General features: G+C 38.0%; 1 protein-coding gene across 19 annotated transcripts in view; it reads right to left on the minus strand.

Annotated features, from left to right (window-relative positions):
- The window catches only part of CFAP70 (cilia and flagella associated protein 70), a 134,876-nt gene that overhangs the window by 107,667 nt on the left and 3,718 nt on the right, over positions 1-23,491 (minus strand). The gene's annotated exons all lie outside the window — the stretch shown is intronic.

The raw sequence follows: 23,491 nt of genomic DNA on the forward strand, positions 1-23,491 counted from the left end.
ATGACAGTTATTTTGAATTCTCTGTCATTTAGATTGCAAATTTCTGTGCCTTCTGCGTTGGTTTCTGGAGAACTGTCATTTTCCTTCTGTTCTGAATTGTTGCTGTAGTTTCTTATGGTGTTTGATAAATTAATCTTTGTCAGATCATTTGTGGTAGTATTAGGTCACAGATTTCACCTGCTACCACTAGAGGGAAGCAGGAGCTGTGTTTCTGATCCCACCCTGCTTGCTGGAAGTTGTGGAGGTATTGTGAGCACTTGCACTAGCCAGGAGAGTGTTCGGACGTGTGTGTAGATCTGCTGCTGCCTCTTCTTGCAGTCACACCAGCCACTGCGCTTGGTAGGTGGGGCTTCCTCATAGGATCCGAGGCTGGGCCTCTCCCTGGGGCCACACCAGCATGGCAGGCTCTATCACCACCAGGAAAGTGATCACAAGAGGGCTAACAGCTGCCACCACCTCTTCCTACAGTTGTGCCAAGGGGCATTCTCACTTTTGAGGTGCAGTGGCATTAGGGGTGCTCGCATCAGCCAGGAAATTGTTTGCAAACATGCACAGGGCTGCCAGGGAAGGGCAGGGGAGGGCTCACCTATATCCTCCACGTTCCAGAGGTCAGTCCATCCACCTTCAGATGTGTAGCTGCATGGGTCTCTCATAAAGGGAACAGCTCACCCTGCCATGTTGCTGATGTCACTCCTCTATCATTTTTCTATTATGTATTTAGTTTATCTCTGCTCTAGTATTTATTATTACCTTCCCTCTGTGAGCTTTGCATTTAGTTTGTTCTTCTTTTTCTAGTTTCTTAAGTTGCAAAATTAGATTATTCATTTGAGATCATCCTAGTTTTTTAGTGTTAGCATTTACAGCTATAAATTTCCCCCTTAGCACCACTTTCACTGCATCTCCCAAGTTTTGGTACGCTGTTTTCACTGTCTAACTTCCCCTGTGATTTCTTCTTTGATCCATTGGTTATTTAAAAGTGTGCTGTTTAATTTCCACAATTTTGTGAATTTTCCAGTTTTCCTTCTGTTATTTATTTCTAACTTCATCCGACTGTATTTGTAGAAGATACTTTGCAAGATATCTATTTTTTTAAATCTATTGAGACTTAATGTGTGGCCTAATATATTGGCCTAACCTGGAAAATATTCCATGTGCACTTGAGAAGAATGTGTATTCTGTTGTTGTTTGGTAAAGTGTTCTGTATATGTCATTTAGATCTAGTTGGTTTATTGTGTTGTTTAAGTCCTCTATTTCTGTTTTTTTTTTTTTAAGACTGGCACCTTAGCTAACAACTGTTGCCAATTTTTTTTTTCCTTTTTCTGCTTTTTCTCCCCAAATCCCTCCAGTTCATAGATGTATATTTTAGTTGTGAGTCCTTCCAGTTGTGGCATGTGGGACCCCACCTCAGTGTGGCCTGATGAGTGGTGCCATGTCTGCGCCCAGGATCTGAGCCAGTAAAACCATGGGCCACCAAAGCAGAGCATACAAACTTAACCACTCAGCCATGGGGCTGGCCCCAAGTCCTCTATTTCTTTACTCATCCTCTGTCTGGTTGTTCTATCCATTATTGTGAGTAGGGTATTGAAGTCTCCAACTATTATTGTAGAACTATCTATTTCTCCCTTCAATTCTGTCAGTTTTTGCTTTGTATATTTTCTTGGACTGCCATTGGGTAAGTAAAAGTTTATAATCATTATACCTTCTTGCTGTATTGAACCTTTATTAATATATAATGTTCTTCTTTGTCTCTTGTAATCTTTTTTTGATCTAAAGCCCATTCTGTCTGATATTAGTAGAGCCACTCCTGCTTTCTTTGGTTACAATTTGCATGAAATATTTTTCCATCCTTTCACTTTCAACCTGTTTCTGTCTTTGGATCTAAGGTAAGTCTCATCTAGATAGCATATAGTTGGATCCTGTATCTTTGTCCATTCTGCCAATCTGTCTTTTGATTAAAGAGTTTAATCAATTTAAATTTAAAGCAATTACTGATAATGAGAGACATACTTCCATCACTGTGCTATTTGTTTTCTATATGCCTTATGGCTTTTTTGTTCCTCATTTCTTGTATTACTGTCTTCTTTTGTGTTTAGTTGCTTTTTTGTAGTGACATGCTTAAATTCCTTTTTCATTTTCCTTTGTGTAGATTCTATAACTATTTTCTTTGTGGTTACCATAAGGATTACAATGACCACGCTAAAGTGTAATTTGAATTTATAGCAGCTTAATTTCAAGAATATACAAAAACTCTGCTGCTTTACACCTCCATCCCCAACCCTTTCAGTTGCTTATGTCACAAAATTACATCTTTACACATTATGTGCCTCAAAACACAAACTAATAATTCTTTTAAGTGCATTAGTTTCTTAAATTATGTAGAACATAAGATTTGGAAGCACAAACCAAAGTTACAGTAATACTAGCTTTTACACTAATAATAATTTTTTCTTTTAACGTATTAGTCTCTTAAATCATGTAGAAAACAAAAATTGCAGTTATAAATCATCTTAAAATAATACTAGCTTTTATAATTGCCTACATATTTACCTTTACAGAGATTTTGAGAAAGTGAGAGGAGTGACATCAGCAAAATTATTGAATAAGACATCCCTTATGGTGTCCCTGTCTCAACAACAACAATTTAGCATCCATATACACACAAAAGTCCCTCTGTGGGAGCTCTAGGATCCAGCACCATATGCAAAAGGACCCAGGAGGAGTATCACACACCCTGTGTCAAGTATTAGGCATACAGACTTAGGTCCCAGCTGTGAACCCTGCACTCACACATGAGCCAGCTGTAGCCACTCTCAGCTGAAGTCCAAGTGCACCTGGAAAACACTGTCTTAGACAATCATCTACAGATGAGTGATCCTTTGTGGAAGTACAGGACTCCTGCATAGAAGTTCCAGCACATTGTTGGAGCAAAAATACATGAGTTTGGATGCAGTGGAGAGGGAATAGGAACAGTTTGACTTTACTTGCATCCCCCAGGGCAGCACTGCTCAGGGACAAGAGAGATCTTCTTGGCCTGTGATTTCTCCTGTGGGGAAAAGTGAAAGTGTGTGAATGAGCACCTGTTTCCCCAGCTGTGCAGGATGAGGCCAAACAGGCCAATTTTGAGTACTGACACATGAGCTGCATGCCTGGCGGCAGGAAGAATCAGGGAAAGCAGTAGATAGGATTCTCAGAGAACAATAAAGTTATGTGGATCCTACTAATTGTGTCACAGATTCCATCAAGAAGCCCACACACCATCCACAGAGGATGCCTTGCCTGTGGATCACCCCAACTGGCTCACAGGCACTCCCAGCACTCCACATGCCTCACCCAAACACATTCCCATCCAGTGGCTGGCTTCCTGCACATACCTTCAACAGCACCTGCAAGAGTGAGCTTTGGCAGATGGCTGGTGAGTACATGCAAAAAGCTTGCCTGAATCTGTGGGCCAGGGACATACCACAAGCTTGAACTTTAGTGCTACCCTTGAGAAAACAAAAAGGAGGCTATCAGCTCTCAGTCTGGTAGTTTGCAGGATTGAGAGAATGCATACAAGCTTAAGAATTCTGCCACAAGAAAGCAAGAAGTATGGAGTATATGTATCCATAGACGGTCTGAGAAAACCTCAGAATCCCTAGCAGGGCAAATGGAAGGTATTATTCTCTGGAAGGCAGTTAGTAAAGACTGGAGGAGGTGACTGCTAGTTCAAATGCGAAGCCTGCAACACAAAATCTCAAGGAACATGAAAAATCAAGGAAAATGACACCACAAAAGGATCACAATAATCTCCCAGTAACCCATCCCAAAGACACGCAGTTCTGTATATTACCCAATAAAGAATTCAAAATACCTATTTTAAGGAAACTCAAAGAGCTACAAGAAAACAGAGAAAGACAATTCAAGGAAATTAGGAAAACAATCCACAAGCAAAATCAGAAATTTAACAGAGATAGAAAGCACAAAAAAAAAAACAAATAGAAATTCTGGAACTGAAGAATACAATGAATAAAATGAAAAAAAATGCAATAGGGAGCATCAACAGAGGGACGGATCAAGCAGAAGAAAGAACCTGTGAGTTAGAAGACAGGAAATTGGGGGCATCTCATTAAGATGGCACTATAGGCAGACTCTGAACTCACCTCCTCCCACAAACACAACCAAGTTACAACTATTCTTGGAACAACTATCCTGGAGACAGAACTGAAAACTGGATAAAAAGACCTCCCACAACAAGGAACAGACCTGACTGAGGCAGTAGGCAAAAATTCCTCTTTGGAGAGAAAAGCCACCTTTGTGAGCCACAGAGTTTCAGAGACAGGTAGGAGCAGCCCTAAGATACACAGCTATCCCTAGAGGAGCAGGGACCTGAGCAGGGGTGTGTTACAGCCACAAGCATACTTCCGACTCAGCACAACTGAGTCAAGAGTCACAATATCTGGTTTTGTTGGCTATTAACTACAATGGGGAATACCCCTAGAAAAGCTATCAGACATAAGCAGACAAACCCAGCTCTAAAAGGGCCCATGCACAAATTCACTCATCTCAGAAAGCAACCTAAAATCACCAGAAAGAAAGGTGCACAGTCCTTTGGTGAAAGGAGACTCACCTGGTAGGCTAAGGGTGCATCTCGGTGAGAGATGAGACCTCTCCTGAGACTGAGACATTGACAGCAGCCATTGTTGTGACCTAGTACAGGCGTGCTGACACAGACACTGGAAGACACCATTGGACTTCTTCCCATAGCCTGTTAGCCAAGGGCTCTGCCACACCCACTAGAGTGCCAATTTAATCCAGCTCAGCCAGGACAGGCAGCCCACCCTAGGGACTGGTCCCACCCAACAGCAAGCCCTCAGGTTATTTGTCTGCCTGCATAGACTGGATGCCTGGATCCTCTGCAGGCAGGTGAGTGTGTTCACCTCTGTGGGGCAGGGCCTGTATAAGGAGCAGGTGACGTGTGGAGGTCATTGGTGGAGAGTGTGGGGGCCTGTGTATTGGGGTGACTGGGTGTGCTCCCAGGGGTTGGGAAGTGTACACAGGCCAGGACTGTGTTGATGGTGTGTGTGGACCTATGGGGTGAGGGGCTTATCAGGGGCAGAAGACTTGTGCTTCACAAACAGCCACAAAGGGGATTGGCCTTGCCTTCCAAAGCCTGAAACAATTGGGTGCTCCCATGCCTGGGGCCAGCCCCACTCAGCTGCAATCCTAAGAGAGCTCACAACAGCCTTGCAGGCATGAGGCCTACAGCAAGTGTAAGCCCCTGAGCCCAGCAGCCAGCCACAGGGCGTGGCTACTCACTTAACAGAAAAACTGCAACTGGAGTGTGCTATTAGACATTGTAGCCAACTGCACTGGGGCTCCCCAAACCCAATTTACAAAACAGCCAACTGGGGGTGAAAGCCTCAACTCTCTGGGTACCTGCAGTAAGAGCAACCTGGCCACAGCAAAAGGACACACATAGCCCACATGGGGGGGGGTCACTCCTTAACATTTGGACTGGTGATGAGAGGGAAGCACACTGCTGGGCCTCAAAAGGCATCTCTTACATAAGACCACTTCTCCGAGTTCAGGAGACATAGCTGACTCATCTAATACATAGATAAAAGCATAGAGAAAGAGGCATAATGAGGAGGCAAAGGAATACGTCCCAAGCAAGGGAACAGGACATAACCCCAGAAAAAGAACTACATGAAGCAGAAATAAGCAGTCTACCTGACAAAGAGTTCAAACAAAAAGTCATAAAGATGCATACTGATCTTGGGAGAAGACTGGATGAATACAGTGAGAACATCAACAGAGAACTAGAAAATATAAAAAAGAACCAATTAGAAATGAAGAATACTGGAAATGAAAAATTCACTAGAGGGGCTCAATAGCAGAGTAGACGAAACAGCAGAATGGGTCAGCAAGCTAGACAAAAGACTAGAGGAAATCACCCAAGCTGAACAGATAAAAGAAAAAAAGAATTAAAAAGAATGAGAACAATCTAAGGGAACTCTGGGAAAACATCAAGCACACTAACATTCACATTATACATGCCCCAGAAGAAGAGAGAGACAAAGGGGCAGAGAATCTACTTGAAGAAATAATAGCTGAAAACTTTCCCAACCTAAGGAAGGAGACAGACATCCAAGTACAGGAAGCACAGAGAGCACAAAACAAGATAAACCCAAAGAGGCCCACACCAAAACACATTATAATTAAAATGTTCAAAATTAAAAATAAAGAGAGAATCCTAAAAGCAGCAACAGAAAGGCAACAAGTGACATACAAAGGAAACTCCATAAGGCTACCAGTTGACTTCTCAGCAGAAACCCTACAGGTTAGAAGAGTAGCATGATATACTTAAAGTGCTGACAGAGCCAGCCCCGTGGCCAAGTGGTTGGATTCATGCACTCTGCTTTGGCAGCCTGGGGTTTCATCAGTTCGGATCCTGGGCATGGACATGGTACCACTTGTGAAGCCGTGCTGAGGCAGCATCTCACATGCCACAACTAGAAGGACTCACAACTAAAAATACACACCTATGTACTGGGGGGCTTGGGGGAGAAAAAGAAAAATAAAATCTTTAAAGTGCTGAAAGGAAAAAACGTACAGCCAAGAATACTCTACCTGGCAAGGTTATCATTCAGAATGGAAGGAGAGGTAAAGAGTTCCCCAGACAAGCAAAAATTAAAGGAGTTTATCACCAATACACCAGTTCTACAAGAAATGCTAAAGAGACTTATTTAAGTGGGAAAGAGAAGACCAAAAATAGGAATAAGAAAAATTATCAGAAGCAAAAGGCAATACAATCACTGGTAAAGGCAAAAGTACAGTAAAGGTAGCAGATCAACCACCTATGAAGATAACATGAACGTTAAAAGACAAAAGTACTAAAATTACCCATTTCAATGATAAGAGGGTAATGGATAGACACACACAAAATAAGAGATTAGATATGATTTCAAAAACATAAAATGTGGGAGGAGGGGAGTAAAAGAGTAGTTTTTAGAAAGAGGTTAAACTAAAGAGACTATCAACCCCATGTAGATTGCTATATATGGAGATTATTATATATGAACCTCATAGCAATCAAAAATCTATAATAAATACACAAAAGAAAGGAAATCAATCAAATCGCAAGAGAAGAAGAAAAGAACAGAGAAGAAGTACTAAAACACCCAGAAAAAAAGTAACAAGATGGCAATAAATACATATTTATCAATAGCTATTTTAAATTTCAATGGACTAAAGGCTCCAATCAAGAGGGTGGCCGATCAGATACTGAAATCAAGATCCATATATACGCTGCACACAAGAGACACACTTCAGACCTAAAGACATTTACAAACTGAAAATGAAGGGATGGAAAAAGATACAAAATGCAAAAGACAAAGAAAAGAAAGCTGGGGTAGCAATACTTATATCAGACAAAATATACTTTAAAACAAAAACTGTAACCAGAGACAAATAGGGTACTACATAATGATAAAGGGAACAATCCAACAAGAGGATATAACACTTGTAAATATCTATGCACCCAACATAGGAGCACCTAAATATATAAAGCAATTGTTAACAGACATGAAAGGAGAAATAGGCAGTAACAGAATAATAGTAGAGGACTTTAACACTCCACTTACACCAATGGATAGATCATCCAAACAGAAAATCAACAAGGAAACATTGGCCTTAAATGACACATTAGAATAGATGGACTCAGTAGATATATATAGAACATTCCATCCAAAAACCATTGAATACATATTCTTTTCAAATATTCATTGAACATTCTCCAGGATTGATCACATACTAGGCCAAAAAACAAGTCTCAATAAATTTAAGAAAACGGAAATAATACCAAGCATCTTTTCTGACCACAAAGGTATGAAACTAGAAATTAACTACAGGAAGAAAATCAGAAAAGCCAAAAATATGTGGGGGTTAAACAAAATGCTACTGAACAATGATTGGACCAATAAAGAAAACAAAGGAGAAATAAAAAAATACCTGGAGACAAATGAAAATGAAAATATGACACGTCAAAATTTATGGGATACAGCAAAAGTGGTTCTAAGAGGGAAGTTTATAGCAATTCAGGCCTACCTAAACAAACAAGAAAAATCCCAAATAAAAAAATCTAACAGTGCACCTAAAGGAACTGGAAAAAGAAGAACAAACAAAGCCCCAAATCAGCAGAAGGAAGGAAACAATAAAAATCAGGGCAGAAATAAATGAAATACAGACTTAAAAAAAAAATAGAAAAAAATCAATGAAACCAAGAGCTAGTTCTTTGAAAAGATAAACAAAATTGACAAACCTTTAGGTAGACACACCAAGAAAAAAAGAGAGAAGGCCCAAACAAATAAAATCAGAAATGAAAGAGGAGAAATTACAATGGACACCTGAGAAATACAAAAGATTATAACAGAATACTATGAAAAGCTATACACCAACAAATTGGATAATCTAGAAGAAATGGATAAATTCTTAGAATCATACAACTTTCCAAAACTGAATCAAGAAGAAATAAAGAATTTGAATAGACCAATCACCAGCAAGGAGATTGAACCACTAATCAAAAACCTCCCAGACCAGACAGCTTCCCTGGTGAATTCTACCAAATATTCAAAGAAGCCTTAATACCTATCCTTCTCAAACTCTTCCAAAAATTGAAGAGGATGGGAAGCTTACTAACTCATTCCACGAAGCCAACATTATCCTGATACCAAAACCAGACAAGGACAACACAAAAAAAGAAAATTACAGGCCAATATCACTGATGAATATCAATGCAAAAATCCTCAACAAAATACTAGCAAATTGAATATAACAATACATTAAAAAGATCATACACCAGGATCAAGTGGGATTTATTCCAGGGATGCAGGGATGGTTCAACATCCACAAATGAATCAGCGTGATATATCACACTAAGAAAATTAAGAATAAAAAAAATCAGATGATCATCTCAATGAATGCAGAGAAAGCATTTGACAAGATACAGCATCCACTTATGATAAAAACTCTAAATAAAATGGGTATAGAAGGAAAATACCTCAATATAATAAAGGTCATATATGACAAATCCACAGCTAATATCATTCTCAATGGAGAAAAACTGAAAGCCATCCCTCTAAGAACAGGAACCAGACAAGGATGCCCACTGTCACCACTCTTATTTAACATAGTATTGGAAACCCTAACCAGAGCAATCAGACAAGAAAAAGAAATAAAAGGGATCCACATTGGAAAGGAAGAAGTGAAACTGTCACTATTTGCAGACGGTATGATTTTATATATAGATAACCCTAAAGAATCCACTAAAAAACTTTTAGAAATAATAAATGACTACAGTCAATTTGCAGGATATAAAATCAACATACAAAAATAAGTTGTGTTTCTATACACTAACAACAAACTGGCAGGAAAAGAAATTAAGAATACATCCCATTTACAAGTGCAACAAAAAGAATAAAATACCTAGGAATAAACTTAACCAAAGAGGTGAAAGATCTGTACACTGAAAACTATAAAACATTGTTGAAAGAAATTAAAGAAGACACAAAGAAATGGAAAGATATTCCAAGCTCTTGGATTGGAAGAATGAACATATTAAAAATGTCCATAGTTTCTAAAGAAATCTATAGAGTCAATGCAATCCCTATCAAAGTTCCAACAACAATTTTCACAGAAATAGAACAAAGAATCCTAAAATTCATAAGGAACAACCAAAGACCCTGAATAACCAAAGGAATCCGAGAAAAAAGAACAAAGATGGAGGTATCACACTCCCTGATTTCAAAATATACTACAAAGCCATAGTAACCAAAACAGCATGGTACTGGCACAAAAACAGACACACAGATCAATGGAACAGAACTGAGAGCCCGGAAATAAACCCACACATTTATGGACAACTAATTTTTGACAAGGGGGCCAAGAACATACAATAGAGAAAGGAGAGTCTCTTCAATAAATGGCATTGGGAAAACTGGACAACCACCTGCAAAAGAAAGAAAGCAGACCATTATCTTACACTGTGCACAAAAATCAACTCAAAATGGATTAGACTTGAATGTAAGACCTGAAACCAGGAAACAACTAGAAGAAAACACATGCAGTATACTCTTCAACATCGGTCTTAGCAGCATTTTTTTCAAATACCATGTCAGGGGCTGGCCCAGTGGCACAGCAGTTAAGGGCGCACGTTCCGCTTCTCAATGGCCTGGGGTTCACCGGTTTGGATCCCAGGTGCGGACATGGCACCACTTGGCAAAAGTGATGCTGTGGTAGGTGTCCCACATATAAAGTAGAGGAAGATGGGCATGGATGTTAGCTTAGGGCCAGTCTTCCTCAGCAAAAAGAGGAGGATTGGCAGCAGTTAGCTCAGGGCTAATCTTCCTCAAAAAAAAAATCAAATACCATGTCACACCCAGCAAGAGAAACCATAGAGAAAACAAACAAATGGGACTACATCAAACTAAAAAGGTTCTGCACAGCAAAGGAAACCATAAACAAAACAAAAAGACAACCTAATAACTGGGAGAAGATATTTGCAAACCATATATCAGATGAGGGGTTAATATCCAAAATATACAAAGAACTCATACATCTCAACAAAAAACCCCCTAATGACCCAATTTAAAAATGGGCAAAATATCTGAACAGAGATTTTTCCAAAGAAAATATACAGATGGCCAACAGGCACATGAAAAGATGCTCAACATCATTAACTATCAGGGATATGCAAATCAAAACTACAATGAAATATCATCTCACTCCCATCACAATGGCTATAATTAACAAGGAAACAATAAGTGTTGGAGAGGATGTGGAGAGAAGGGAACCCTCATACATTGCGGGTGGGAGTGCAAACTGGTGCAGTCACTAAGGAACGCAGTATGGAGTTTCCTCAGAAAATTAAGATTAGATCTACCATATGATCCAGCTATTCCACTGCTGGGTATATATCCAAAGAACTTGAAAATGCAAAAGCATAAAGATACATGCACCCCTATATTCACTGCAGCATTATTCACAATAGCCAAGACTTGGAAGCAACCTAGGTGCCCATCAAGGGATGAATGGATAAAGAAGATGTGGTATATGTACACAAGGGAACACTACTCAGCCATAAGAAATGATGAAATATAGCCATTTGTGACAACATGGATGGACCTTGAGGGTACTATGCTAAGTGAAATATGTCAGAGAGAGAAAGTCAAATACTGCATGATCTCACTCATAAGTAGAAGATAGAAACAATGACAAACAAACACACAGCAACAGAGATTGGATTAGTGGTTACCAGAGGGGAAGCGGGGAGGGAGAAGGGTGAAAGGGGTGGTTAGGCATATATGTGTGGGGGTGGATTGTAATTAGTCTTTTGGTCGTAAACATGATGTAATCTACATAGAATTCAAAATATATTACTATGTACATCTGAAAGCTATATAATGTTATAAACTAATGTTACTGCAATAAAAAAATTAATTAATTAAAAAAAAGAAGACAGGAACTTTGAAACTATCCAGTTAGAGGAGAACAAAGATAAAAGAATGAAAAACAGTGAAGAAAGTCTATGTGATCTATATGTTACCATCAAAAGATATACATTTATGAAATATTTGCGTTACAGAAGAAGAAGAGGGGGGAAGGAGGCAGATACCTTATGTAAAGAAATAATGGCTGAGGCTGGCCCCATGGCCTAGTGGTTAAGTTTGGTGCTCTCTGCTTTGGTGGCCTGGGTTTGGTTCCTAGTCTTGGACCTACACCACTCATTGGTGGCCATGCTGTGGCGGTGACCCACATATAAAATAGAGGGAGATTGGCACAGATGTTAGCTCAGGGAAAATCTTCCTCAGGAAAAAAAAAAAGAAAGCAAAAGAAAAAAACATGGCTGAGGATTTCCCAAATTTGGGAAAAGATTTGGATATCCAAGTTGATCAACCTCACATGTCACTAAATAAACTCAACTTAAAAATATTCTCTCCAAGGCACACCACAATAAAATCTTCAATAATCAAAGACCCCCTGCCCACAAAATCTGAAAAGCAGCACGAGAAAGGAAGCTTGTAATTTACAAAGGAACCCCTATAAAGCTATGATCAAATTTCTCAGCAGAAACCTTACAGGCCAGGAGACAGTGAGATGACATATTCAAAGTGCTGAAAACCTGCCAACCAAGAAGACTTTATCCAGAAAAGCTGTACTTCAGAATTGAAGGAGAAACAAAGACTTTTCTATGCAAAAAAAAAAAAAAAAAAAAAAAAGCTGAGGGAGTTAATCACCACCAGACTCACTTAAAAGAAAATGATGAAATGAGTTCTCCAAGCTGAAATGACAGGACTCCAATTATTAACACGAAAATATACAACATACTGGTAAAGGTAAATATATAGTCAAATTCAGAATACTCTAATAGCATAATGTGGTGGTGTGTTAACCATTTAACTCTAGTATAAAAGTTAAAGGACAGAGTATAAAAAGTAACTATAGCTACAATAACTTCATGAGTACACAATATAAAAAGAGATAAATTGTGACATCAAAAACATAAAAGGGGAAAGTAAAAAGGTAGAGTTTTTGTATGTGATCAAAGTCAAGTCGTTTCAGCGTAAAATAGACTGTTAAATATATAAGATATTTTATGTAAGCCTCCAAGTAACCACAAAATAAAAACCTTCAGTAGATTCACAAAAGATAAAGGGAAGGGAATCAAAGCATGCCACTATGGAATATCGTCAATTCACAAAGTAAGGCAGCAAGAGAGGGAGAAAGGAACAGGAACTACAAAAAACCAGAAAGCAATAATAGCATTAGTAAGCCTTTACCTACCAATAATTACTACAAACGTGAAAGGATTAAATATTCCAAAAAAGGTATAGAGTGGCTGGATGGATTTAAAAAGAAAAAGACACAATATGTGCTACCTCCAAGTGAATCACTTCAGCATTAAGGACACACAAAGGGTCAAATCAAAGGGATGGAAAAAGATATGCCATGCAAGTGGAAACTAAAAGAGAGCAGGAGTATCAGAAAAAATAGACTTTAAGCCAAAAATAGTAACAAGAGACAAAAAGTTCATTACATAATGATAAAAAGGTCAAGTCATCAAAAAGATATAACAATCATAAATATATATGCACCCAACATTGGAGCACCTAAACATATTAAGCAAATGTGATCTAACAGATCTAACAGATCTGAAAAGAGAAATAGACAACAATACAATAAACAGTATGGTACTGGCATAAAAATAGATACATGGACCAATGGAACAGATTGAACAGCCCAGAAATAAATCCTTGCATATATAGTCAGCCAATATTTGACAAGGGAGACAAGAATACTCAATGGGGAAAGGACAGTCTCTTCAATAAACGGTGCTGGGAAAACAGGATAATCACATGCATAAAAATGGAATTGAACCCTTATCTTATACCACTCTCAAAAATTAACTCAAAATGGATTAAAGACTTAAAACATAAGATTTGAAATTATAAAACTCCTAGAAGAAAACAGGGGAAAAGCTCCTATACATTAGTTTTACAACATCAAAAACACAACAACAAAAGCAAAAATAAATAAGTGGGACTACATTAAAATAAGAAACTTCTTCACAGCAAAAGAAACAATCAACAAAATGAAAAGGCAACCTAGAAAATGAAAGAAGATGTTTACAAACCATCTATCTGATAAGGGGTTAATATCCCAGATATATAAGGAACTCATACTACTCAATAGGAAAAGACCAAACAATCCAATTTTAAAAAGGCAGAGAGGAACTGAATAGACATTTTCCCAAAGAAGACATACAAGTGGCCAATGGGTACATGAAAAGATGCTCAGCATCATGAATCATCAGAGAAACGCAAACTAAAACCACATGAGATATCACCTCACACCTATCAGAATGGCTAATCATCAAAAAGACAAGACAGAACAAGTCTTAGTGAGGATATGGAGAAAAAGGAACCCTCGTGCACTGTTGGTGGTGGGAATGGTAAATTGGTAAAGCCACTATGGAAAACAGTATGAAGGTTCCTCAAAAAATTAAAAATAAAATTAAAATATGACCCAGCAATCCCAATTTTGGATATTTATCCAAAGGAAATGAAATCAAGATATCAAAAAGATACCTATATTTCCTTTAAATTCCCTGGTAGCCTCTTCAACCAGAGGCTAAAGGGCTTGCAACAATGGAAGGAGGTGCAATAACAATGGCTGATCACCTCTTTGTCTGCACCTCTGTGATCAGAAGCAGCAATCAGAGCACAGATCCCTGATGTTTGGAGGACAGGGTCCTTTTTGCCCACTCTTACTCCTGCAAGCGGTGTGCAAGCTGCCACAGGAACACATACACAGCTCCCTGCCACATGCCTGGAAGGTGGGGGATGTGTAGTTGCTAGTGTGCTAAGATCCGAAATTGACCAAAATTAATCACAATTTGCCATCCACATCCTCCCCTGGAAGTTGCAAGCCATCAACAGACTTGAGAGTCCCAAATAGTTCTATCAGACAGATTCTGTCAGTGTAATTGTTGCCTAGGTAGGGGTGCTTCCCATTCCACTATCTTTCCAGAATCTTCAAGAATATTCTTTTTATAATTTTTTAAACTATTCTCTACGTATAGTAAAGTTCCATTTTCTTCCTAACACTGTCTTCTTTGTTTTGTTTTGCCTCAATCATGCCATAAGTTTGTCTATTTGGTTAGTCTTTTAAAGAAGTGGTTTTTGTTTTGTTGATCCTTTCTAGTGGTTATTTTCCACTTCATTAATTTTTGTCCTGAATTATTTCTTCCTTTTTACATTCTTGGGGGTTCTCTGTTATTTCTCTAGCTTCTTGAGTTGAACATTTAATTCCTTTGCTCTTAATATTTTTATGTTCATCAAGGGAATCAATTTATTAAAGACAGACTTTTTAAAAAAATTTTTTTTTTTGAGGAAGATTAGCCCTGAGCCAACATCTGCTGCCAATCCTCCTCTTTTTGCTGAGGAAGACTGGCCCTGAGCTAACATCCATGCCCATCTTCCTCTACTTTATATGTAGGACGCCTACCACAGCATGGCTTGCCAAGCGGTGCCATGTCCACACCCAGGATCCAAACCAGAGAACCCTGGGCCACTGAAGTGGAATGTGCACACTTAACCGCTGCGCCACCGGGCCGGCCCCATAAAGACAGACTTTTAAAATATGCCATAATCAAACATTTTTGTAATCATTCGGGCATGTGTTCATTTTTTAATACACTCAGAGTTTCAAAAATGAAGTCGTCCAAGTCCTCTTTCACCTTCTGATAAGACTTATGCACTGTTAACAAACTCCGACTAGCAAAGCAGAAACTTTCTTTTATACAGTTTAACTCAATAAATTGGCTAGATGAAGTTCTCGGCATGAAGTGGTCTCTCTCAAGAAGAATCCAAGGGAAAGATGACAGACTCTATATTGCAGCGCATCCATCGTTTCCAGAAATAATTTGTTTCCGTTTTCATAGCTTTCAGTCTAATTTGTGGGCTCTATGCAGAGGAGGGGTGGTTTGAGGCTGACATTAATTTGTGTACTTTCTTTCCCTCTTGAGCAGACAGTGATGCTCTATCATTACAGCACTGAGCAACCTAGTGGTGTTGGGTTTTGTGACTCTTCTCAGTACCAAAGATGTTTTTTGCCCTTTAAAATAAATTTAATGTCTCAAATTAAAATTTTTATTTTGAGATAATTTCAGATTCACATGCACTTGTGAGAATACAGAGAACTATCTTGTATGCCAGTTTTTCCTAATAGTAACACACTGCATAATTACATAGTAAGATATCACAACCAGGATAGACTTTGCTACTGTCAAGATACAGAACATTTTCATCACCACAAGGATGCTGTTACCCTTTCAACCCATCTCACTCTTTTACAGCCATCTCCACTACCTTCCCCGCTCCTTAACACCTGGCAACCACTAATCTGATCTCCATTTCTAATCTTTGTCATTTCAAAAATGTTATATAAATGAATCAGTTTGTAACCTTTTAGGATTGGCATTTTCATTCAGCATAATTCTCTAGAGATGCATTGAGACTGTTGTGTGTACCAGTGGTTTGATCATTTGTATTGCTGAGTAGCATTTAATGGTATGGATGTAGCACTGTTTGTTTAACACACGGAAGAACATCTGTGTTGTTTCCAGTGTTTTGGAGTTTTTTTTGCTTGAAGATTAGCCCTGAGCTAACATCTGTGCCAATCTTCCTCTATCTTGTGTGTTGCCACCACAGCATGGCTTGATGACTGGTGTCAGTCTGTGCCCAGAATCCGAACCCACAAACCCGGGCCACCGAAGCAGAGTGTGCAGAACCTTAACCACTCAGCCAAAGGGCCAGCCCCTGTTGTTTCCAGTTTTTTTTTACTATAATGCTCCTAAAAACAATCATGTACTGATTTTGTGTTGGTAAGTCTTCATTTTTCTGAGATAAATGCCCAGGAGTGCAACTGCTGGATCATATGGTGGTTTGTGTGCTTAGTTTTTAAAGAAATTGCCAAACTGCTTTCTAGAGTGTGATTCAAAATGCCCACCAGAAATTTTGACACTTGACATTCCCACCAGCAATGTATCATCAGTGATCCAGATTCTTTGCAACCTCGCCAGTGTTTGGTCTTTTCATTATTTTTTATCTTAGCCATTCTGATAGGTGTGCAGTAATATCTCACTGTGGTTTTCATTTGCATTTCCCCAGTGGCTAATGATATTGAACACTTTTTCATATGCTTATAGGCCATCTGTATATTCTCTTTGGTGAAATGTCTCTTCATGTCTTTTGCCCATTTTCGAAGTGGATTGTTTGGAATTTTTTTATGGTTGAGTTTTGAGAGTTCTTTATATATTTTAGATGCTAGTACTCTGTCAGATTGTGTTTGCAAATATTTTCTCTCACTCTGTAGCTTGCCTTTTCATCCTCTTAATGAGGTCTTTTACAGACCAAGAGTTTAATTTTGATGAAGTCCAATTCATCAGTTTTTTTTTCTTTTATGGCTCATATTTTTGGTGTTAAATTTAAGAACTCTTTGCCTAACCTTAGATCCTACAGATCTTCTATTTTTTTCTTAATGTTTCGTAGCTTTACATTTTATGTTTAAGTCTGTGATCCATTTTGAGTTAATTTTTGTATAAGGCATGAGCCTTAAGTTGAGGTTCACTTTTTTGCCTATGGATGTCCAGTTGCTCTAACATCATTTGTTGAAAAGACTACCTTTCCTCCAATGAATTGATTCTGCACTTTTGTCAAAAATCAGTTAGGCATATTTGGATGGATCTATTTCTGGGTTCTCTATTCCATTCCATTGATCTATGTGTCTATCCTTCTACCAACACCACACAATTTTGATTAATGTAGCCATATGAGTCTTGAAATCATGTATATTGATTCTTCCCATTTTATTCACTTCCAAAATTGTTTTAGCTATTCTAGTTCCTTTGCCTTTCCATGTAAATTTTAGAATAATCTTATCCATATCTACAGAAAGTTTTTCTTGGATTTTTATAGGAATTACATTCAACCTTTATATCAATCTGGGAAGAAGTGACATCTTAATTGCTAAGTCTTACAGTCCATGAACACAGTATGTCTCTCCATTTACAAAGATTTTTTTCTATTTCATTCATCGACAGTATCTAGTTTTCAGCACATAAGCCCTATATGTGTTTTGTTAGATTTACATTAAGCATTTCACTTTAAAAAGCAATAGTATATAGTATTGATTTTTAATATTGGTGTCCATATATTTATCACTAGTATATAGAAATATAATTGATTTTTTAAAAGATTTTATTTTTCCTTTTTCTCCCCAAAGCCCTCCGGAACATAGCTGTATATTTTTATTTGTGGGTCCCTCTAGTTGTGGTATGTGGGACGCCACCTCAGCATGGCCCAATGAGCGGTGCCATGTCCACGCCCAGGATCTGAACCAGCGAAACCCTGGACTGCAGAAGCAGACTGCACGAACTTAACCACTCGGCCACGGGGCTGGCCTCTAGAAATATAATTTTTTATATATTTACCTTGCATCCTGTGATCTTGTTCAACTTACTTTTTCTTTCTAGAAGTTTTGTGTATTCCTTGACATTTTCTACATAGACTAATATGTCATTTGCAAACAGAGGCAGATTTATCTCTTCCTTTCACATCTATATGAACTTTATTTCCTTTTCCTACCTTATCGCACTGTCTAGAACTTCCAGTTCTATGTTCATAAGAGTGGTGAGAGCAGACCTCCTTGACTTGTTTCCAGTCTTAGGGGGAAAGCATTCCATCTTTCACCATTAAGCATAATGTTAGCCTTTATTAGGTAAGTTCCCTCTATTCATATTTTTCTGAGGGTTTTTATCATGAATTGGTGCTGAATTTTGTGAAACGCTTTTGCTGTTTTGATCAATATGATCATGTGCTTTATCTTTAGACTATCAATATGGTGGAATCCATTGATTAATGCTGAACTAGCTTGAAACCCCAGAATCAACCCCACTTCATAATGGAGTATAATTCCTTTTATACATTGCTGAATTCTATTTGCTAATATTTTGTTAGAATTTTTATGTCCATATTCATGACTGATATTGGCCTATACTTTCTTTTTTTGTACTGTTTGGTTTTGGTATCAGGGAATAAATGAAGTGTTCATAAAATGAAGTGTTTCCTCTTCTTCTATTTCCTGGAAGATTGTGTAGAATTAGTGCTAGTTATTATTTTAACTTTTGGTAGAATTCTGCAGTGAAAACTATCTGGTGCTGGAGATTCCAAATTATGAATTTGATTTCCTTAATAGTTATAGAGCAACTTTATTTAATATAGGATGAGCTGTGGTTTGTATTTTTGAAGGAATTGGTCGATTTTGTTGTCAAATTTATGTTTGTAGAGTTGTTCATATTTCTTTATTATCCGTTTAATGTCTGCAGCATCGGTGGTGTTATTCCATTTCATTCCTAATATCGATAATTTGTGGTGTCTTCTCTCTCTCTCGGTTATTCTTTCTAGAGGTTTGTTGATTTTGATGTTTTCAAATAGCCTGCTGTTTTATCGATTTTCCCGATTGTTTTTCTGTTTTGCATTTCATTGGTTTCTTCTTTCATCATTATAATTTTCTTCCCTCTGTTTGGGAAGCTTTGGGTTTCTTTTGCTCATCTTTTTCTAGATTCTTGAAGTGAGAGCTTACTGATTTGAGACTTTTCCTCTTTTCTAATGTATGTATTTAGCGCTATAAATTTTCTCATCAGTGCTTTAGCTATGTCCCACAAATGTGATATACTGTACTTTTTATTCCCATTCAGTTCAATGTATTTTTAATTTCCTTTGAGATTTCCTCTTTGATCCATGGATTATTTAGAAGTGTGTCTTTTAGTTTTCAAGTGTTTGGACAGTTTCCTGTTATCTTTCTAATATTGATTTCGACTTTGATACTATTGTCAGAGAACACATTCTGTATTATTTTAATTCATTTAAATGTGTTGAGGTTAGGTTTATGACCTAGAATATGGTTTTGGTATACAGTCTGTGGGCTTTTGAAAATAATGAGTTTTCTGCTATTGTTGGGCATTCTATAAATATTGATTAGATTTTGTTGATTGATGGTATTGAGTTTTCCTATACCTTTGCTGATTTTCTATCTAGTTATTCTATAAATTGTTGAGAGAGGGGTGTCTACGTATCTAATTACAATTGTGGATTTTTCTAGTCCACTTTTCAGTTTTATCAATTTTTGCTTCACATATTTTGAAACTCTGTTTGGCGCATCTGTATTTAGGATTGCTGTGCCTTCTTGGTGGATTGTTCTTTCATCATTATATAAGAAACTTCTCTGTCTGTGTTTATTTTCTTTGCTAAGTCTACTTTATCTGATGTTAATATGGTCACTTCTACCTTGTTTTGATCTATGTGTGCATGATATATTTTTTCTTTTAACTTTTTACCTGACTACACGGTTATATTTCGAGTTTCTTGTAGACAGCATATGGTTGGGTCATGTTTTTTAATCCATTCTGCAATTTCTCTGTCTCTTGATATATTTATTGTAACTATTAGTATATTAGGGCTTAAGTCTGCTGGGGTTTTTTTGTTTGTCCTCTCTTTTTCATTTCTCTGTTTTCTTTCTTCTGCCTTCCTGTGGATTACTTGAATGTTTTTTAGAATTCCATTTTGACTTATCTATAATACTTTTGAATGTATGTATCTCTTTGTATAGATTTTTTAGTCATTGCTCTAGGTATTGCATTATATATACATTACTTATTACAGCCTACTGGTGTCATCATTTCGCTAGTTTGAGTGAAGTACAGAAATCTAACCCCTTTATGTCCCTTTGCCCTCTCTGTTTATAATTGCCTGAAATATTTTCTCAATATACATTTAGAACTGCATTAAATAGTGTTATATTTTGTTTCAAATGTCAAACACAATTTAGAAAACTCAAGGAGTAGGAAAGCTTACTTTATCCAAATTTTTGATTGCCATATTCTTTCTTGATATTTCTAGGTTCTTTCTTTTGTCATTTCCTTTCTGTTAGAACTTCCTTCAGCCATTCTTTAAGGGTAGGTCTGCTGGCGATGGATTCTTAGTTTTCTTTCCTCTGAGAATGTCTTGATTTCCTTAATTTCTGGGTATTGGATTCTAGGTGGACAGTTCTTTTATCACTTTGAAAATATTATGCCATTTTCTTTGGGCCTCCATGGTTTCTGATGAGAAATTGCTGTCATTCTAATTGTTTTCCCTTGCTTTCAGATTTTTTTCTGTGTCCTTAGTTTTCAGAAGTTTAATTATGATGCTTCTTAGCATGGATATCTTTGGGTTTATCCTGTTGGGAGTTTGCTCAGCTTCTTGAATCTGTAGGTTTATGTCTCTTGCCAAATTTGGGGAATTTTTAGGTTTTACTTCTTTGAATATCTTTTCAGCCCCACTGTCTTTCTCCTCTCCTTCTGAGGCTCTGATGACACTGTTAGATCTTTTGTCATAGTCTCACAGGCTTCTGAGGCTCTGTTCTTTTTTTTTAGTCTATTTCCTCTATACTACTTATAGTGGGTAATTTCTATTGTTCCATCTTCCAGTTCACTGATTCTTTCCTCTGTCTCCTCCATCCTGCTGTTGAGCCCATTCACTAAGCTTTTCTTAGTAGTTGTAGTTTTCAGTTCTAAAATTTATATTAGGTTCTTCTTTATATCCTCAATTTCTTTCTGAGACTTTCTCTTCTAAGTCTTTCCATTTTTTCATTTGTTTGCAATTGCTCATTAAAGCATTTTTATCAGGGCTTCTTCAAGACCTTTTTCTAATAACTCCAACACATCTATTGTCTTGGTGTTGACAAGTACAACTGCCTTTCTAAATTCAGTTTGAGATCTTCTTGTTCTTGATATGATGAGGCATTTTCAAGTGAAACCTGGACATTTTGTATGATGTTATGAAACTCTGAATCTTCCTTAAACCTTATTTTAGCTGGCTTTTTTTGACATCACTCCAACAGAGGAAAGGGAAGGGTGATGCCTCATTATTGCCAGGTGAAGGCAGAAATCTAGGTTCCCCACTCAGCCTCCATTGATACCTGAGGGGGAAAGCTCCTTTTCACTGCTAAGGAGGAATAGGACTTCTGGCTCCTTACTTATTCTCCACTGATATACCACAAATGGGTGTAGACTCATTACCACCAGGTGATGGTGAAAGTCTCTACCCTATACTAGGCCTCCTCCAACACCACCCCAGTGGGAGTGGAGGGGCACTTTGTTACTGCCATATTGGGACAGAAGTCTAGGCTCCCCATGTGGTTTCCACTAAAACCACACCGTAAGAGAGGGGCTCATTCCCAGAAGGCATAAAAGTCTTGGTTCCCTACTTGGTCTTCTCTGACACCACCTAGCCAGGGTGTTGGGGCAATTAATTTCAGCTTTGTGAGAGTAGAAGTCTAGGTTCCCCACTCCACCTGGGTGTGGGTGGGGCCACAATTTTTTCTGTGGTGTTTGGCTGGAGGAGTAGTTACTGTCTAAAAGTTTTCTGTCTTGCTAGGCTGCCCCTTTCCTGGTCGTTTGGTTAGACTTTTGATGGGCTTTCTTTCTTTCTTCTTTTTTTTTTTTTGGATCTGCACTCCTTAGTGTTTCCAGGTTGCTAGCTTCTTCAGCATCAAGTCTGGGATATATGAGGCAAAAAGAAAACCCAAGGAACTCACTACTATGTCATTCCTCATGTCTCAAGTTTCCTTATTTTCTCTACCTGTCAGAGTCTTTTATGTTTGTTTCATATGTAATGTCCAGGGTTTGTAGTTGAACTTAGTAAGAGGAATAGACAAAAGTATATCTACTCCATCTTCTTGGAAGCAGAAGTTCTGTTTTAAATCATTTTTGATTTCCAAAGACTGCACTTAAGATTATAAGTGTATCTCTAAGTACTACTATAACTAAATTCCACAAGTTTTGATATTTGGTGTTTACTGTTGATTCATTCTAAATGTTTTTCAGTCTTTATTATTATTTCTTCTTTGTCTCATGAAATAGTCAAAAGTGTGTCTTAAAATTTTCAAAAGGATTCTTTTTTTGCTATTGATTTCTAATTTTGTTGACTGTTGTATTTTGGTCATAAAACTTGGTCTGTATGCTATTGATTCTTTGGTATATGACAGGACTTGATTTATGGCCTAGTATGTGGCTAGTTTTTATTACATAAATGTTCTTTGTCTGTTTTAAGAAAAAATATATTAATGATTGGCATAAGCCTATAATTAGTAATTCTTAGGGAAGACTTTTTCCTTTACCTAAGGTCTAGACAGATATGATCAGTGGATTTTTTTTTTCTATCCATTCTTTTTGAGAGTCTTGGCTTGTGGTGAGGGTGGTGGTCTCAGTCTCAACTCCCCATCTACAGCAGCCCAAGGTCTCTGTCCCTTTAAGAGCATTAAAACCCAAGCCCCTAGGTTTTGGACTACTGCCCTGTCCCCTCACACCACCACACACCAATGGCAGCTGTTCAAGAGTTCCAGGTTTCAATCCTTGCTTTGCTTTCTGGACAAAGAGATTGCCCTTTCTTTCTCATGAGTTCAGTGAACACATTTAAAAGAACGTTCCAGTTCTGCCTTTCCCATTCAACATGTTAGGGAGGAAGGCAATCAGGACATTCTTCTATTTTGGGGTGACAGAGAAGCACAGAGCAAAGAGGAAAGAAGTAGAAGGGAGTGGTCAGAGAGTGTGGATCAGACAGATGCCTCCACGGATGACTGATTCTCAGCTAGGCCAGAGCTAGGAATCACTGTTCTGGAGCAGTGTTTCCTAGGAGGCACTTGAGACTTTTGTTCCAAGGTGCAGCTCCCCAGGGCCCTTCCCTGGCAATTGCAAATTTAGTGGTCTGGGGTGGGAACCTGAAGACTATTTTCTCCCAGAGCCTCTGGTAACTCTTAAGGGAAAAAAGGTTTGGAAAGCACTGCTCTAGAATACCGTATAGATTCCCAGGTCCCACCTCTCTGGATTTAGGATCTTGGAATCTATGGTTTTTGG

Source organism: Equus przewalskii, chromosome 1, assembly GCF_037783145.1.
Source record: "Equus przewalskii isolate Varuska chromosome 1, EquPr2, whole genome shotgun sequence".
Classification (NCBI taxonomy): domain Eukaryota; kingdom Metazoa; phylum Chordata; class Mammalia; order Perissodactyla; family Equidae; genus Equus; species Equus przewalskii.